The sequence below is a fragment of the Crocodylus porosus genome, unplaced genomic scaffold, assembly GCF_001723895.1.
Source record: "Crocodylus porosus isolate Cpor-Errol unplaced genomic scaffold, CroPor_comp1, whole genome shotgun sequence".
NCBI lineage: Eukaryota > Metazoa > Chordata > Crocodylia > Crocodylidae > Crocodylus > Crocodylus porosus.
The window spans coordinates 200,411,305-200,427,354 of NW_017728886.1; the positions used below are offsets into that span (position 1 = coordinate 200,411,305).

The window sequence follows — 16,050 nt, forward strand, 5'->3', positions numbered from 1 at the left end:
CAACAGTGAGCTCCTCTTTGGTCTGGGGGATCCTTGCAACTCAGAAGGCTTTCTACAAAGCATTCTCAGTTACAGCAGAGCTGCACTTCTGTCTGCACCCTTTGTCAGAGAAGATCATGATGGAATAGCAAATGTTACTTCAGTCACTGGAGCCAATCAAACTTCAGATGAAGTAGTTTTTAGGATTAAAAAAAAAAATACTTGAGCTTGATATGCCATTGGGTAAGAAGCTGTTTGGAAATTAAGAGCCAAACACTTAACACTGCTATTGATTTTGTGGCACATTATGACCTACCAGATTCCTGAATTCTTTCCATACACAAAAGGCAATAATGATCCTCCTCACTTTTGATTGACCTTGATCTCTCAGTAATTAGTTTATTTTCATATTATTTTATTGCTTGTCTTCTACCCTGGGAATTTCTTTCCCCTCCTCACATGTCAAAGCTCCACTAACCGTATGGTTTTGGTTGTTTTTTTTAAACTGTTGCTGTGCTTGCTTTTCTCCTCAGACCTGAAGAAGAATGCCTTGCATTCAAAAAGCTTGTCTAACTATCCCAACTGTGCTGCTGGCCCAATGAAAAATATCACTCCAAAAATTCTTGCCTTTCACACTAGGTAAGAATTCAGCTGACTTTGCAGCAGTAATTTGTATGAAAATGTTTTGTGTGGCCCAGGCTAAAGGTCCACCTTGGCATCAGCTTGCCTAGTAAGGCATGAAAGTTTCTATAGCCAATGGCATGCAAGAGAGTGATATGGTTAGCACCATATCCAGTTTCCTTTGTTTCTGCAGCCCAAATGACATGGTACCCACTTAACAGTTGGATGGACTGGGAACAACCTTTTGTACAAATCAAAAATACGGCTCAAGTTCATGTCCTTAAGGGTGTCAGGATGCCTTCACCATTCTGCCACTACCCCATTCTGTATAATACAAATCATACTTTTCCAAGATAAGCTGGCATGTTGAAATGCCCTTTCAGCCTCTAGCAGTGTACATGGCAGATGGGTTTGTAAGAGATCAGATCCCTTTCCTTTCTCCTTGTAAGAAATCAGATCCCTTTTTCTCCTTTGCAAGCACATTTCTGGCACTCTTCATGCCCTCTGACATGGCATTTTTTACTCCCTCCCCTTATGAGTTATGTTAAATTGTCATTATTCCCTATTGGGTGGTTTTTATTGTTTATAATAGATACAGCTTGCATTCCTATCAAATCAACTAAAGAATTAATTTATGGACAAAGCTTAGTTCTTCAAAACAAACTTTGTGAAAACCCTATGCTATACAAACTCAAGTGTTTGAACCCTTAATAAGGAGGTTAATTTCAAGATCTTTTGTAATATGCTATTATATTACTACAAGAAATGTAAAAGGTAGTTGGTAGCTCAATCTCCATCCAAGGTCTCAATTAAAAACACTCAGAAACACCTGTTTTTTTGTATATTCTTTATTTTGCCAAAACTGCATTGCAGTCTTCCAGTCTTTTATATTTACATTATTTGCAGCTCTTTCCATAAGTGCCAGTACAAATGTAACTGATGATAATCCAGAATAGCTATACAATGTTCCTGAAAGCAAGGTGCATTTCTGAGCATTTCAGATGCGCAATAATATACATGTATATATTAACAAAGCTTCATAATATAAAATATCTTCCATGGAAAGTGAAACATCTCACTTACAGCTTATTCAGATTTCAGTTACATAGACTTCTGCATTTCAAGTTAGTGCAAATAATGAAAGTAAGAGCCTGAGCAAAATGGTGTAAATACAATGGAACAAGATAAACAGCAAAATCTAACCAATTCCCTGCATATGATTATAACATTTAATTAGTATATTATTAGTACTCCTTATATACATGTATTTAAATAACTGGCTTGTTTGAACTATAGGCAACAAATTTACAAATTAAAATAAAGTTTCAGTCTCACAAATATGGAATGTCCAACAGATATGAAAATAAAATGCATCTAGTAACAAAACAATGCTGTGAATCATAAAGGTACAAGATGTCTTCTCTGTCTCGGAAGATTTCAAGGCACTTTCTCGGCAAATCAGATATCTCTCACTTGTAGAAACCTCTGCAAAAGGAATGAACATACCATTAAGCATCTGGTTTCAGCAACTATTCAGTTTGGCTTAATTGAAATCTGTTTCAAAGTCACAATTCTAGTGTAATTATAGAAACCTTTACATTAATTCCATGATTAAACAGGGTCTTGCCAGTAGCAAGCAGGAGAATACTAGTGATCCATGCTATACAGGTTACAAGAAAATATTTCCTGCATACAATGCAAATATAATTCTAGATAAGCTACCATTTGACCATTTGTTACCGTGTGCAAGTCTTTACCACTACTGCACCCTACTCCCTATGATGGAATAATCCATAGTAATTTTAATTAGAAATAAATAACGATTAACAGCAACAACTCTAGAAGCTTTCATACAAAGAGTATCCCAAAATCCTCACAGCACTGATTTTGTAATCAACCTAGCAGCTCACCCAACTAGCCTGCACATACTGTGTAACTTCAGTAGACTTCTCCATGGTCCTGAAATGGAGGCACAGTGAAACTTGCTATAAAACACCTTTCAAATGAGTGATGACTTTTAGACTATTCTCCATCCTTTTCTCCATGGGCATCTTAAGGAAAGGGAGGGAGGAAAGCTAAGTCAGTGCTCCCTATGACACAGTAGCTGATGTAAAAAAAAAAGTGTCAAGGTCACATCCCTAAAATAAACCTTTTCATACCTGAGGGAAAACTTATTTTAAAAAACCAAATGGTGATTATCATAGAACTCTTCTGCTCTGCTCTTGGAATCTTGATAGAACCCCAAGGGTGCTATTAGATGGCACAAATAGGAGTGTTATCTTTTGGTCCTACTTAAATGCCAAGGGGACGAAGGAAGGAAACAGTACTTACGAACTTTGTTGAATCGTAAGGAAGAGCAGGGAACTATATAATCAAAGTTATTCACTAAATGCTGGATCAGTGCCAGGAGATCAGGCACTAATCCTGCCCACCACTGCCAAAATAGGAGGAGACAGAGCTGATAGGATCTGGAAAGCTAGGACAGCCCATCCACTGGGAGGCAAGAAAAATGTCAGTACCACTAAATAGCAGAGGTTGGTTAATGGGCATCATGGAGGGCTGTGACTGATTCAATTCTGCTGGAAACCAGTCACTCAGTGCAGTCACTCATGGAGCAAGACAGAGTATTGGACAGGAAAGGAAGACAGGGAAGATGATGCAGACTATGTTTCTATTTAGTCCCTAGAATGCTTCAACTTTTCAGGAAAATGAAGGTCAAAGAAGGTTTGCTCAGCTACCTTTTAAATGGTGATTGGTGAGCTCCAAATGCTGTTTACACTTTCAACCCTCAAATCGGGTCACTGAATTTATTTTCCATCCCTTTGGCAGATAAATTAGAACACCTGGATCTGTAAACCAGAAGCAACTTTTAATCCTTTTAAACTACAAAGCTGCCAGCATCCATGGGTGGAATTGTCTGAGTGTATAGAAACAAGTCTTCCCCACTTCCAGGTGGGAAGAACAGGCCAGAACAAGAATGGGGCCACAGAACTTTCTGTGTGAATTTTATTAGACAGGTAAACTGCCTGAACTGAAATTAATTCTCTAGGAATTTCTTTGTAAGCCTTCTTTGAATGTATAACAAGGGAACAGTGGAGATAAACAATAAAATGAAAATACTTCTTTCCCTTTGGCAGCAGTGACTATATCATCTTTTTTAAAGTCAGGAAGAAAGGGGGGGGCAATCAAAATATTTTCCCAAAAATCGAGCTATTTTATAAAGGGACTCCTTCAAAAATGTATTTTGTTTTCTTCTTAGTATACAGTTAATGAATAGTTTCAAATATTTTAATACAAACAGCATGGGACTGGTACCTAATAAGACACCTTCCTGAGAGTTAAAGTCTTGGTCTGAGCATATCTGCTGTGCCCTCTCTACTCCCACCTCCAGTAAGTGGGACTCTGCTACATATAGGTTCCTTGGTACAGTCTATGAAGCTACAGGGAGCACTGGAGTTAAAATGGAGAAGTAGACTATATATATACACTATATTTATCTACTATGTGTATATTTACACACAAATATACTATGTGTATATTTATACACACACAGTCTGTTGTTATAGGAACAGTCTGGGCACACACTAGCTAATGGATGATTGATTAATACATATATTAATGTGGTACCTACATGCTCTATCAATACTTAAATACTGGCACAGCAAAAGAGCACAGGAGTGCCAAAGCTGTGGGTTTAAATACATTATTAGCCATCATATTGGTGTGTTAAACATCTTAAGAAAAGAATTAGCCTATACAACAAAAAAGAATCAAATGGAGAAAAAAATATTACTTACACAGCAAACTTTCTAGGACTGTGTACACAAAGGACTCATTGCTAACCTTGTTAGCAGTCTTGCACATCTTTTGTAATCTAAAAATAAAATCATCCACAACAATAATTAACCTATTTTTAATATAATATTTTGAGTTATGAGTTTATCTGAAATAGTTGAAAAATGTTAGCATAAATTATTACAGTTAGAATGGATTTTTTAAAATAATGTCTTGTTTTTTTACTACATTTTTACCAGGGACAAAACCACTCACCTTAGAGGTGGATGACCTGGATTCAGCTCCTCGCTCTGAAGGAGAACATCCTAATCACCTGACTATAGAGCAGGGGTGGGCAACATGTAGAGGCCCTCTAAAAAATTTAGAAAATTAAGATTAATCTGCCCTGAGCTGCCTGTCATGAGGCCCTCGATGGCTTGCCGAAACTCAGTAAGCGGCCCTCTGCCCAAAATAACTGCCTGCCCCTGCTATAGAGATTCTAAGATGAGATTCTTCAATAGCTCCTGCTGGAGTTGTTCCATGCTCTGAGAATAAAGATTTGCTGAAGCAGAGACTGGAACCCAGGTGGTGATGACTCTCGCTAGGTGATTAGGACATTCTCTTTGTTGCTCTCTTATCTCTGTGGCTATTTAACTATTTACCTTGGCATAAATCCCTTTCTGGTATCTGAAAGTGAATAAATATGAACTTGGATCTCCTGCCTTCCTGGAGAGTTCCCTAACTTCCAGGCAGTAGGGTGCTCTTAGTGGTAGCTTCTCCATATTGTCCTGCTTAAGATATTCCAGTTTGGGAAAATTCTACAATAGTCTTCTCTTTCAGGATGTGGGACAGGAGGAACTGAAAACGCCCCATAGTCTACAGGCTTGGGTGCACACCTGTGAAGTGGATTCTAATCCCTCTTTAGGCAGAGGTCTCTTTCAACCTTTGCAAGTGCTCTAACCACTGAATATGGGCTAAAGGGAGGAAATGACACTTCCTTTTCCTTCTTCAGCCCTGCTAAGGTTCTGTTTCATTGAAAATGAAGGGCGAGATCATTTCATGTTGAACAAAATAAAGGTTTTTTCTTACTGTTTTGCAAAAATATAAATATAAAATATCTCTTTGTTTCAAATCAAACTGAGTTATTTGCATAAGCTATAATGACAGTAACTCTCTGCCATGCAGATACCCATTTTACACAACTGTATGAGGGAAGAATTGTGCATCTTGTTCTCAGGGTGTATAATATGAAGGAATCACACAAAGCAGCAGTATTCAAAAAAGCATATTTACTAAACATATCTAACATGAAAGGCCTAGCTACATATACACACTACTTCCCTAGTGAGAGTCTAGCAATTTCTGAAACTTAGAAGATTACTAAGCATCAAAATATTTAAACAGATACTCCCACATATCTAAACACTATAGGAAATATATTCTAAAAAAATATATTGCAAAAGAGAACGTGAATACATTTAGTCTTTACAGAATCAGTTTCTCTATTTCTAAGGGCTGACTTAGGGCCACTATTACTAAGCCAATCAGGATTTGAGTACTGGGCTCTATGTAAAAAACTAGATTTCCACTGAGACTTAGCATCTGCAACAGGGATCCAGAGGCTCCCATTACTTTAAGAAAGAAACAGCAGGGAGATCCCCAGGTGGGGGAAAGCACTGCCCATTATGTGCTGGCTGCAGGGGAGTAAGTGGCTGGGGACTCATAGACTAAAAGTGCGTATTGCAGGGCTAACCACCCAGCAATAGGACAGTAGGGCAGATCTTTGCTAAGGCAGTAAGAGTAGCAGTTGCAAACTTCCCTGGAAGCTAGTCACAGTAATGCCAACTCTCATGACATTATTGCAAGTTGCAATTTCTAAGTAAAATTAAGTCTGACTCATGATCTCACAACAGAACTCTCAAATCTCAGGATTTCTCTTCTTCTTCTGGTGTGTGTAGAGCAGCAAGGAGCAGGTAAGTCTGTGGAGGAGAAGGGGCAGGGGGAGAGGGAAGGGGCAGTGCTGGGGAGGACATTGAGGCAGTGGAGCAGAGGCAGGTGCACGGGTGAATAGGGCTCCAAAGCCAGGGCAGGTTGTACAACAGAGCTGTGGGTGGCTCATCCAGAGGTGGGGGTGGGAAGGGGAAGGGGAGGCATGGCTCTCCTCTACAATGCATGCCCCCCACAGGGGAAGGAATGGGGGGCATGTGCCCCCCTGGATTTGTGTGGGGCAGGGGTGGGCTACCCATCGTGGGCTGGGGCTGTGAGAGCAATGTGATACCATATTGCATCTCCTGCCACCAGGTGGGCAAGGGATGTGCGGCATGGCCAGTGTGTAGCTACCGAAGCAAAGACAACAGGGCACAGAGCCCCAGCCCACAGAGGGCAGCCTGCCTCTGCCCTGTGCACAAATCCAGGAGGCACATGCCCCCATGCCTCCCCCCAGGGGATGCAGAGCAGCCAAGAGCTGCACCCCACCCCCCTGTGCCTCTGGACAAGCCACCTGCGGGCCCCATTCACCCCAGCCCCTGCCTCTAATCCCATACCCTCCCCTCAGCAAGGGGGCCTCAATCTGCCTCCCTACCCCTTCCATTCCCTTACCCCCTGCCTCTGTCTCTCTACAGACTTACCTGCTGGGCGCTGTCCATGTCTGTCTGGAAAGAGCTGCACAACAGTCAAGCAAATGTTGTTCCAATCATAACAACAGGTAGGAATTTTTAATTTTTTCTAAAGCATTATCAGTTGTAGTAATATAGTTTTGTATAAATCTCTGACCTCTTAGAAGTTAAATAAGTGACTAGTGGGGTTTATAAACCTACGGTCAATATATCCATATTGGTTTGTACTTCAAAAATAGCATCTCTTGATTTTTAAGAATTTGTCCCTTGATTCTTGATACAGTGGGGCTGGCAATACTGTAGCCATCAGGATCTAAATGGAAACCCCTGCAGGTGGCTGGGAAGTCACCTGACCAGAAGGGGCAGGATTTGGGAGAAATGTAAACCCAGGGCCTGATCCACAACATGCAGTCTGGCCCTGCAGGTGGCAAGTAGAGAAGATTGTGAACAGGATGGCTACAAGAAAGGGACAGTCTCGCACTTGAGCTGCCCTGAGAACTGCAAGTAAGAGGCTTGCAGGAAGTAGAACCCAGCATTGAGGCATTTTAGTTACAGGCAAGCAGAAAACTTAGAGGGGTGCAACCAAAGCTAGGGGCCCACAGCCCTAGAGAGACAACCAGGACCACAGCTCAAGAAGAAACAAGATAAGGGATGGAGTCCAGAAGCCAGATGTGGTACCCTAGGCCTACGTTAAAGGGGCCAGCCAGAGGAAAGAGGCAGAGGAGAGGAGGGACAAGGCCCAGACAAGGGAAGAGAAGTCTACAGTGGCCTGATATAAGATTGATTAACTGACCACATCCATGAAGCATGGGCCTAGTTGTAGGGGCAGAAAGAGGCTGAGAATAACCCTTAAGACAACAGGTGCCCTGGGGCACAGAAAGGCCAGAAGGGCCCACTTAGTGCTTGAGGGGCAGGACTGGATTCAGCAGGGTCCAGAAGGGACCTGCTGGCTGGATGACAGATGAGGGCTCATGCTGGGACCCCAGGGCAGCCTCCCTTTTACAAGTTAACTAAGTATATCAAGGTGTGGCAGGTGAGATAGGGTGAAAAGGGAGAGTACCCAGAGGGCTTGAGAGGGGCAGGAGCCATGTGGCCACCAGGGGGTGTCATGGCTACTTCAAGGGGGCTCAAATCTGCTACAACATGACACAAAATTAAAGACTCTCAGAAGCTCATAAGAAATGCCCACCACTTTGCAGAATGATGCCTTATGACCTCAAGTGACCATTTTTCAAAAAATTTGGATGGTAAAGATTTGTTAGAAGGCACTGTCCTACGGTGTGTGGTCTTGCTTGATTAATACAATTTAATTTGTAATCAAATGACATATTCATTTTTCTCCCTTTTTGCAAGTTAACCAGTGCAACTGGTTCTGTGGAATTTTGCTTGGGTAAGGGAAAGTGCGTCTGTCAATAATACAGGCAATGACTATTTTGTTTCTAGCATTTTTTTCTTTGCAAAAGAAAAACCTAACAAGTTAGAAGTGTACTGAATTTCATTCTTTAAGGTACAACTGTAAATTCCAGAAAAATAAGTTATAGTGTATTCAATTTCTAAGAATGATCTTTTTTCCAGAGACCTGGTTCTTCTCTCATGGATACTACTCTTATTACTGGGAGAAACTCCATTAGAATTAACAGAATTACACTAGTGTAAAATTTAGTTTCATAGCACTTGACAGAATAGGCTCTTACCTATGAGAGAGCCTGAATAAGTTGTTCTCTAAGGTGTTACCATGCCTTTTCTTCAGCCTTAGACATCAGACTAACACAGCTAACTTCATTGCCAGTGTAAAATTAGTGAATGATTAAACGCTGCATGTGTTATGGTACACCAATAGTATAAGAAATATATGTATGAGCAAAATATCACAACCATGTTTAATATGGTACACACTCAGGAAGAAAACCAAGCATGTTTGTTAGTGGACAAGATGCTACTGTTACAGCTAAATATAATTTCAGCTTTTACTTACAGGCTGGTGTTGAACAGTCCCTTGTGTTGTGATAGAGTCGATGGAAATGCTTGCTACACTCAGCTGAAAATGTGACTGGCCCTATTAGATAGTAAAGTAAACAGGAGTTAATTACAAAACGAACATTACACCAAGATGATTCGATAAATTCAGATGCATATGTGTATGTAAACATAAGTCCAAACGTGCTTCAATATTCTTCATGATTAAACAAAATCTTAAGAAACAAAAGCATTAGGCCAAGAATTGAAATATGCTAGACCCCCACAACTGGTGACATTTTACAACATTAACATTAGGGCTGTGCAAAACGGCTGTGTTTCGATTCAGTTTTAGAGCTGACCCTTTCAGAGGACAGGGATTCATTTTCAGAACATTGAAACCTGTTTTGTTTTGGCTGAATCTCCTCTTAATCTGTTTTGAATGGGCTTCAAGGGAAACTTAACACAGCCCTACCTACTTAGCTGAGCAAGGCTTGAGGTAGGGCCCCAGTGTGGAGCAGGATGAGGCCATGGGTGGCTCATCCAGGGAAGGGAGAGGGCCACTGCCCTTTGTGGAGGTGAGGAGACTCCTGCACAGATCCCTGTCACACCAGGTCACGGGGCAGGGAAGCAGCGCAGAGCTGCGAGGAAGCCTGCTGGTCCCTGCTGCACAACTTGGCTCCACGGGGAGCAGAGATCTGCACTAGAGTCTCCTCACCACCACTGCCTGCTCTGCTCTGCCCTGGCAACATGGGGCTGCACGGGACAGGCAGCAGTGGTGAGGAGACCCCAGCATGAATCACTGCTCCCTGTGGAGCCAGGTCACGTGGCAGAGTAGTCCTGGTCCCTGCCGCGTGACCCGGCTCAGCAGGGAGCAGAGATCTGGGGCTGCACGTGGTGGGCAACGGTGGGGAGGAAACCCTGGCACAGATATCTACTCCTGGAGGAGCCAGGTAGCATGGCAGGGATTCACCGGCCCCTGGTTCGATTCCCCAGCCCCTGATCATTCCCCCAGCTCTTCAGGCCCCCGGATCTGCGCACCAGGTGCACTGGAGCAAGCAGCAGCACCACAGGCCTCCTGGCACTCAGTGCAGGCTGAGCCAATCGGCTGCTGCTGGCCCCAGCCTGTAGTGGCAGCCTGCTGATACCCTGTGAGCAGATCGGGGGCCTGCACCGCCCAGGAATAGCTGGAGGAATGATCAGAGAGCTGGAGAATCTAACTGGGAGCTAGATGTCAATATCAGAGCAGTCCTTCCCTCTCCTTCTAGTTTTTCTTTCCCTGCAAGCCTGGCTCTGAAACTGAAATTCCCCCAAACATTTCCAAAATGTTGTTTCAGAGCCTTCTGTTTTGATTTGTATTCAGTGTTTCAGGTGCCGAAACGGCCCAAAACACCTCCAAAAGAAAATGGCTGCCGAAATTTTGCACAGCCCTAATTAACATACTTAAAAATACCATTAATGTGACTTTTAAACTTATAATGTAACCTGGTTATGATGACATAAATTCTTGCAAAAACAGGAAGTATACATGCACACATACACACATGACAATTATTGGGGAAAGATTGCTGATTTTCATGTCAACCTTATCACTAAGGTTTCCCTTTGTCTGGCCATCTCTTGGATCCTGGTGGTGGGGAGGGAGAAGAGGGAGGTCTCAGTCTGCTCACTCAACCTAGTCTGCAACTTTCCTGACTGAACACACAGGCTGGATGCTGGTAACCAAAACCTTCCACCTGGGCCTCGCCACCTACCCACTCCCTGCCACCAGAGTGGCCAATCAGGGAGAAACCTCCGACTCAAAAGAAAAGTGTCTGGGCAACAGGGCTTAGCCTGTACCAGGCTCCTTTGCCCTTGGCTTGTGCCTCAACCAGCTCTCTGACTGATCCCTCAGCTACCTGACCTGGCTCGCCCTCAGACTCCTTCTTATACCTGACACTTCGGCTTCCTAACCTGACTCCCTGCTTGATCTCCTGGATACCTGACCTGGCTTGCTTTCTGACTCTACACTCTGCCCAACCCTCCAAATCCCTGGCTTAGCTCTTCCAACTGACCTCCTAGCTCCCCAGTACTCAGATTCTGTGTTTTCCTCCTGATCCAAATTGCTCTTCTAGACCCTGAGCGACTCTCAGGCTTGCCTGCCCACAACCTGGCATGACATCCTTATTTGTGTGATATGAGCATGATCACGATCAGAAATAAAGGCTTTTGAAAATGATACCACCAACTGTTTTAGTCATGAAGTTCCAGAAAGAAGTGCAAAGTTAACAGTAATGTTTCCACTAAGGTAAAAAATAAAATTGCATAGCTACCACAGTCTTCAATTAATCAAAAGTAGAAGCAATAAAAGTGATACAGTTCATTGCCTGGATGTCCTAAATTAATTGCTAAGCAGATGTGGCATTTTAAATCGATTTTAAACAAATAGAAGTTTCAAAGCCCAGCAAAGCTAAAGAAATTTGATTGTGGCTTCTATTTTCATCTAAATGCTTCATGGAATTTAATACAGGACTTGGCTTCCAAGGTGATTTTGTTTTATTTAAGGATTTGATATATATCTTTGTTCTTGGTCAATTATCTTTGTTCTTGCCCATAAAAAAGTGGCAGTGTTTTGTTTCTCTGCTGTTCTGATGCATGTCACAGTTCCAAGCTGTGTTAGCTCATCTGGACACAGTGCAAGTGCCATTTCATCTCATGTTAATGAGATAAAATTAAGAAACTGAAAATGTAGGCTAAATTTTAAAGGAAAATATACTCATTGTAAGACCTACTAAAGTTGCTGAACAGGTTATCAAAGAAACAGGAACATCACCCGAGACCTTAAAACTCAATTGGAGAAAATTATTAAATACTACATAGGAAATAATCTTGTGCTGACAAAAGAAAGAGATTCCAGAATGATCCTACCTGATTTAGTCATGCATTAGTTAGGCAAATAATGTTGCTACTTGCCTTGGGACAACTTGCACAAAAATAGATATTCACATGAATCATGGCTCCAGAGTCAGGCCCCATACAGTATCCTTTTAATCTCTGATTTCTGTGATTCAGTACTCTAGATTTATGCTTGATAGTATTCATAGCTGCTCTTTGTTACTGCTATTTATTTACTCCATATTATAGATTCTTATACTGTATTCATGGCTTTATCCAAGCAGTTTCCACATGTAGAAATAAACAAAAAATACCATTATATAGTCAAATGAAGTTTTTTTCCCCCAATTGTTATTTCATTATAAATAAATTGGACATGCTATGTGAGAAAGCCAAACTGAAGACTTTTTTTTTTCAATTTAAACTGAAAAGTGATGAAATTGTGGCTGTCTTAGTTACTACAGGACTGAATTCTACAACAGTGGACCAGGTAACAAAATAATGTCTCCTTATTGATTTTGGCTCTTTTCAAAGCAGCAGCTGCACCATTCATTAAGGTAGAAGTTCCAAAGGGTGGGGAATGGATTTCTAAGGGAAGAATGGGAACTTTGGTTAAAGAAACAGAATAAGGTAAGATAAATCCTTTCTTCTAAACCTATGGAGGTAATTTGAAGTTTGGAATGGGAATCAAAAGGGGTTGAAATGCCTGAAAGCCTAGACCGTTAGAGCGGAAGAAAGATTATGCATGTGAGTGTCTTCAAAGGAGCTTTCTACTTTTCCAAGTTATTTACTTAATATATAAATAAAGTGAACTTGATTGTTATTTAACAAAGTTTTGCATGTATGTATTCAATTAACTCAGGATGCTCTTTTCTGAGCAAAAGACACCCTATGTTTCATCAAGCAAACTTCCTTGTCAACTTAGCTAGACTCTAGGGATGTTTATACATGTGCTCCGGGAGGTGCAGTTGGCGGGGGGGGGGGACGGTGCTTTAATTAGCAGATCTCCAAGAACCGTGCTAATTAAAAGCGCCTGGAGTGTCATGTGTATCAGCGTCTCTGCGCTAAAAAAATAGTGGTGGGGCACTTTGAACTAAAGCTCATCAAACGAGCTTCAGTTTAAAGGACCACACCACCATTTTTCAGTGCAGGGACACTGATACACATGACACTGGAGTCTTCTGGAGCACAATAATTACCACGCTTCAGCAGACTCAAGTCTGCTCTGATGCACTGTAATTACAGCACACTGGAGCAGCTTCCCTGCACATGTATAGAAGCCCTAGGAGGTCTGAATAACCTAAAAGGCATCTGTAATTAAAGATGTTATAGCAGCCCTTATAGGGACTGGTAAGAAGGGGAAAACTTCTAATTTAACTCCACAATTTTTTCAGCAAGGACTCTCATGAGTCCACAATATATTGATGAGTTTGTGGCATGTCATGCATGTTTTCCTAAACTTGTTTTACTGATACGGCATGTATAGTCTCTGTGGATAGGTAGTGTGAAGCTATACTTAGCTTTAATTTAGTCTTTATGTGTATATGCATTATGGTATTTGATATAAATGTATTTCTTATACATTACAGTAGGGGCAGGATTGCATAACATGAGCCTGATTTTTACATGTTATGCCTTAAACAATGAGTTTAGCATCTAAGAAAGGACCAAAGCCTAAATGGCTGAGAATTAGCATCCAAGGCGCGTAAAATGGCCAGTCAAATAGGCCCTTGCAGATTAGCCTTAGGCACTTGATCCAGGTCTTTCCAGAATGACAAATTTACAATTTAAAAAGAGAGGCCTCTTTTTAACGAGTAATGAGAATGTCTCCTGGCTATATAGGCTATTCAGGAAAGGACATTTTTCACAGGGGGGGAAAAGCTTCTCTGACAGGAGAAGTTGCAGGAAGCCCTGACAGAAATGTCAAAGCAAGCAGCTACTTTTTAAACCTGTTGAGCTGAGAAGGAGATTTGTTCTTAGGGCTAAGATACAAGGATAAGGAAAATCATTGATTTGATATTTTCTTGTTGGTTTGTTCTCATATTTCTTTTTGTATCTCAGTGTATGGTTATTGATTTCTTATGTTAGTTCTTTTTTTTATAATAAATCTTTTTGCCATCTTTTAGAACTTACTTAGTGTCAAGGATTAGTGTGATTTCAGAGCATTTGCCCATACAGCCAGGCCTCTGCTATGGAAGAGGGAGGAATCTAAAATGTCTAAGCATGTGATTAGCCAAGTGTGTGATAACTTTCAGCTGATAAAAATCACTTAGCTAAAAGCTGGCAAGAACCAGGTGAGACAGATAAAGCTGAAGCGCCATATGAGCATCTCAGGCTGTTCCCAGTGGTCAAGCAGTGTTGGCAGAGAGGGTTTGGGGATAAAGGACATGTCTGATCTGGGACATAGATGAGTATTTTTAGCATTAAAAAGAGAAAGAAGTGTTAATAAAAGAATCTCTACACAGCCACAAGAAGTCTAAAGGAACAGTTAAGAATTGGACCTATTATATAAATGTTCCTTCAGACTCTCTACCTATTATATTAGGTCCAATATTATATTGATAGACTCTCAGGTATTTTTCTTGGCTTCTCTCCTGCTCTTTCCATAGCTATTGTTCTTGTATTCTTGGCTCCTTCTGTAACTCTTCCCAGCTCTCCAGAGAATCCTCTGTACCTCCTGGTTTGGGGTCCTATTCTAGACACACATTGTCCGAAGCTGCATCTCAACTACTGAGGCATCTCCTACTACTTGTTGCCCTCAGATAAATTTCTCTGCTTAATGTCCCTTTTCCAGATCCCTCTTCCCTTTTTCCCTCCCCTCCTATATCTCCTGTCCAAATACTACCGTTTTCATGTCACTAGTTTTCCCTCAAATCTTTCCTTTTACCTCTATCCAGGACGCCTGTTACTCCAGACCTCAACTTCCCTGTGCCATGTACTATTCAAGAACACTACTACTGTAAACACAGAAACAATTACATGGTGGTGAAAAGTAAGCAATGTTTACAATCATAAAACACATGATGTTAATGTGCTTATAACTAAAAACAAAAAGGATTTTTGTTCAGGGATAATTAAAGGAGGTTAGGATGACCAGACTTCAGTAGAACTAAGGCACTTATTAGCCTTAGGCTCCTTTAGAAATCTCAGCCTTAAGTGAAATGGATGTAACTTCATTATGAATGATATTAGCAATGCAATTAGTTTCTCCTGGCTACTTGGATACATAGAGTATATCTAGATGTACATGAACTTAAAGCAACCATTTTGCTTACCTGTGAAGTGTTTTATGAATTTGTCTTTTAAATTGGAATCTCTTGGAAATATTTCTGAGGAGAAAGAAGAAGAAAAAAGGTTAATTTATTACAAAAATGTACTGTACATACACACAATAAGCTACTATATTTATAATCACTTGCCACTTAATCTAGGTACATAAACACTGAATTGTCTATTTCAGTTAATTTCACAATAATTCAAATAATTCAGAGAAAGATCAGTGCCAGAAACGGCCATTATTATTTTGTCCAATTTCTTGCAAATCCAAGCTGTGCATTTCAACCATGAATTCCTGACCATTCCTGTGGTTGAGCTAACCATATCTTTAGAAACACTCTTAAATGATGCAAGTATAGGACATGTTACATTAGATCATAAATGCTCAGCTTCTAAAGTAATATGAGAATATAGGTAGTTATACACCAAGTAAACTATCTCACCTTTTCATGCTTCAAATGAAGTGGGAGATGCTCTATACTGCATCTAGGACAACATTAATTCCCATTAAGCCTTTTACCTTGACCTTTCTCCCGTCCTGTGTAAATTTCAGAGATTAAAAAATGTTTTCCATTACAAACTGAGACCATTTCAAGATTTTCTCAAAAAACAAGAGAAAGCGTATGCCTCAAACTAGCCAATAGAATCAAACAGGTAAGAGATTTGTACATGAGCCACAGGCTGTTTCAGAGACGGATTTCCTTAATTTATTTGGCAAGGTTCTTTGAGTAGATGTGATATCTTTTATTAGGCCAACTGAGCAGTTGGAAAAAAGTTCTTAGCAAGCTTTCGAGCACAATCACCCTTCTTCAGGCATGGGGAGTCTCTGCTGTTCTGAGACTCCAGGAAATAAGAGAACTACTCAGTTGGTCTAATAAAAGTACATCTGCTCAAAGAACCTTGCCTGTCTATGTCCTTAAACCAACATGGCAACAACCAAAAACCAAGCTTAATT

At 41.0% G+C, this 16,050-nt stretch overlaps 1 long non-coding RNA gene across 1 annotated transcript; it reads right to left on the reverse strand.

Moving 5' to 3' along the window:
* Nucleotides 1–9,024: 9,024 nt before the first annotated feature.
* Nucleotides 9,025–15,616, reverse strand: LOC109324903. The gene is made up of 3 exons (XR_002105034.1): nucleotides 15,539–15,616; nucleotides 15,095–15,148; nucleotides 9,025–9,045 (listed from the first exon to the last, which is right to left on the reverse strand). It is a non-coding gene; the product is annotated as an uncharacterized LOC109324903 (long non-coding RNA).
* Between the last annotated feature and the right edge of the window lie 434 nt (nucleotides 15,617–16,050).